This window comes from Mastomys coucha, unplaced genomic scaffold (assembly GCF_008632895.1).
Source record: "Mastomys coucha isolate ucsf_1 unplaced genomic scaffold, UCSF_Mcou_1 pScaffold14, whole genome shotgun sequence".
Lineage (NCBI taxonomy): Eukaryota > Metazoa > Chordata > Mammalia > Rodentia > Muridae > Mastomys > Mastomys coucha.
In genome coordinates, this window is record NW_022196896.1 from 111,905,973 (window position 1) to 111,909,362 (window position 3,390).

The 3,390-nt window shown below is 46.7% G+C and overlaps 1 pseudogene; it reads left to right on the forward strand.

Moving 5' to 3' along the window:
* Positions 1–443: 443 nt before the first annotated feature.
* On the forward strand, positions 444–3,064 carry LOC116089487 (annotated as a pseudogene).
* Positions 3,065–3,390: the final 326 nt, after the last annotated feature.

Here is a 3,390-nt window from a genome sequence, read left to right on the forward strand (position 1 = left end):
AAAGCAGAATAATATTCCAGAACGCCAGAGTAGCAGAGGAAAAGCCACTAGACGGCTGCTGCCAGAACCCACAGGAAGCCAAAAAAATTATTGCTGAGTACTGTTGAGAGTGGAGCTGCCCTAGCTGAGGTGGACCGAAAGCTGACTCTGACAGGCAGTGACAGGCCCAGACAGGTCCTCGCTGGCCCAGGCCAAAAAGAAAGAAACGGTTTCTGTCATGGGGGGATGGGAGTGGGAAGCACTCCAGGTTCACTGAGGTATCTGCTGCGCCACTTATTCACTTTCTTAAATCTCTTTTTCTTTTAGATTCATTTATTTTGGTATTTTATGTTTATATGTTTTGCCTTCATGTATGTAGGTGCATACATCATGCATGCATGCATGTGTATACTTATATGCTCATATACATATTATGCATATGCATGTGGCATCATACATGCACAATGTGCATGCCTGGTTGCCCAGGTAAGTCAGAAGAAGGTGTTGGATCCTCTGGGATGCTCCAACCCGTGGGGCGTTCAACGTAGGGCAGGGGAGAGGGACACCGAAAGAGACAAGAGACACGAAGAATGAGAGCAAGACAGTTGTCTGATCAAGCCCCAAAAACTTTACTTCAGGGATGGCAATATAAACACAAACAGGAGAAAGCTTCAAGAGAGAGGGGAGATCCTATGACAAGGGAAGGGGAAGAGGCTGCAGCAAGGGAGGGCTGGTGGCAATCTTCAGTTCCTGGAGCCAAGGGTCAATGTCCTCCACACCCATAAATATTCTGTTAGACTACACATGTTCTCTCAGGGCTGTAAGTGTAGGCTAGTAATTTTTCACTAGGCCATAATTAAAATGGCTCCCGGCACTGGGACCTAGAGTTACAGAGGACAAACTGCCTTGTAGGTGCTAGAAATCAGTCAGTCATGGCAAGAGCAGGGAGAGTTCTTAACGGCTGAGCCATCTCTCCAGTCCCGTTTTTGTTTTGTTTAGTTTTGTTTTGAACTATGCACACATATTGCCTTAAAACTATAAGACAAAGCAAGACAGTGCCAGTGTCTAGCCTGGGGAGCTTGGACAGTGAGCAGTGAGTGCCTCTCTCCATCTTTGCTCACTGACAGATCCCCTAAGTTGTTAGACTACCTTCTGCTGATTAGGAGCATCAAGGCCCTTGGGGCAAGTTTGATCCTAGCTGCCAGGATATCTAATTTCTTCTTCTTGCTTCTTCTTTATGCATGACTACTTAACAACTCAACTAACAACCAACAACAACCAACAACCCACCCCATTTCTTGGGACCCTGGCATTTATACACTCTTTAAAAAGTGAATTCTCCAGAATTCTAAGTCACTCAAACGCAGAAAATATCTGCAGCTGGCGAAATCACATCCCTGCTAGAGCACGAGGCAAATCATAGTCAGCTGCTGTAGACGAATCTGAAGCAGCCCCATATCCTACTCTTGGGATTAAAACAAAACCATATTCTTGTAATATTTCTGTATTTTTTAAAGAAACCAAAATCCCCCAATTGTCACAATACAGGACTATGCAGAGAAACCCTGTCTTTTTATTTTTTAATTTTTTTAAAGATTTATTCATTTATTATATGTAAGTACACTGTAGCTATTTTCAGACACCCCAGAAAAGGGTGTCAGATCTTGTTATGGATGCTTGTAAGCCATCATGTGGTTGCTGGGATTTGAACTCAGGACCTTCAGAAGAACAGTCAGTGCTCTTAATCATTGAGACATCTCTCCAGCCCAGAAACCCTGTCTTAAAACACCAAAATGACAATAAAATCTTTTTTTTAAACAAAAGAACTTAGAACATGCCAATATCAACCACCCTCATGCTTTGTGGTAGAATCTTCTGGAACCTATAAAGTGCTTAATACAGGACCCAGTGTATAGCAAGTACTAGCGTACTATTTGATGTTACAAGTGGTTAAACTATATTTTCTTTTTAAAGATTTATTTTATATGTATGAGTGGGTTTCTTGGTTTTTGCTTTTTGGGTTTTTGTTTTGCTTTGTTTGGGTTGTTTCTTTTAGGTTTTATCTTCCTTCTTCCCTTCCCTTCTCTTCCTCCTCCTCCTCCTCCTCCTCCTCTTTCTCCTCTTCTTCCTCCTCCTCTTTCTCCTCCTCCTCTTTCTCCTCCTCTTTCTCCTCCTCTCCCTCCTCCTCTTTCTCCTCCTCTTCCTCCTCCTCCTCCTCCTTCTTTATTTTCTTCTTTGGGGAAAACACGAAATGCAGCAGGAGGGCCTGAAGGACCCGGGGACCCAGGATTGGGAGGCCAAGGTGGCTTCTGCAGAGGTCATGGGCGAGGCTGTGGTCCAGGCTGCAGGGTTCATGGAGGTAAAACTGAAGACAAGGAGTGGATCCCCGTCACCAAGCTGGGCCACTTGGTTAAGGACATGAAGATCAAGTCCTTGGAGAAGATCTACCTGTTCTCCCTGTCTATTAAGGAGTCTGAGATCATTGACTTTTTCCTGAGTGCATCCCTAAAGGATGAGGTTCTAAAAATCACACCAGTGCAGACGCAGCAGACTCGGGCTGGCCAGCGGACCAGGTTCAAGGCTTTCATCACTATTGGGGACTACCAGGGTCATATTGGTCTTGGTTCCAAGGAGGTTGCCACTGCCATCTGAGGGACCATCATCACCTTGGCCAAGCTTTCCATCGTCCCTGTGCAGAGAGGCTACTGGGGGAACAAGATTGGCAAGCCCCACACTGTTCCATGCAAGGTGACAGGCCGCTGTGGTTCTGTGTTGGTGCGTCTCATTCCTGCCCCCAGAGGCACTGGCATTGTCTCTGCTCCTGTGCCTAAGAAGCTCCTGATGATGGCCAGTATAGATGACTGCTACACTTCAGCCAGAGGCTGCACTGCCACCCTGGGCAACTTTGCCAAGGCCACCTTTGATGCCATCTCCAAGACCTACAGCTAGCTACCTGACCCCCGCCCTCTGGAAGGAGACTGTGTTCACCAAGTCTCCTTATCAGGAATTCACTGATCATCTTGTGAAAACCCACACCAGAGTCTCTGTTCAGAGGACCCAGGCTGTAGCTGTGGCTATCACATAAGGGTTTTTATACAAGAAAAAGAAACAAACTAAGTCGTTTGTTTGTTTGTTTGAGACAGGGTTTCTCTGTGTAGCCTTGGCAGTCCTGGAACTCACCCTGTAGACCAGGCTGGCCTCGAGCTCAGAACTCAGAAATCCGCCTGCCTCTGCCTCCCAAGTGCTGGGACTAAAGGCGTGCACCACCACCACACAGCCAGCAACAGTGTTTTTCTATCTCCAGCCCTGGTGATGTGACTCCCTTGCCTATCCTCAGCACCCCTCAGCTGTCAGACCCTGTCACTGAGATCTCACACCAGCCCCCCCAGTACCCCTGTACCCTAGTCTCAC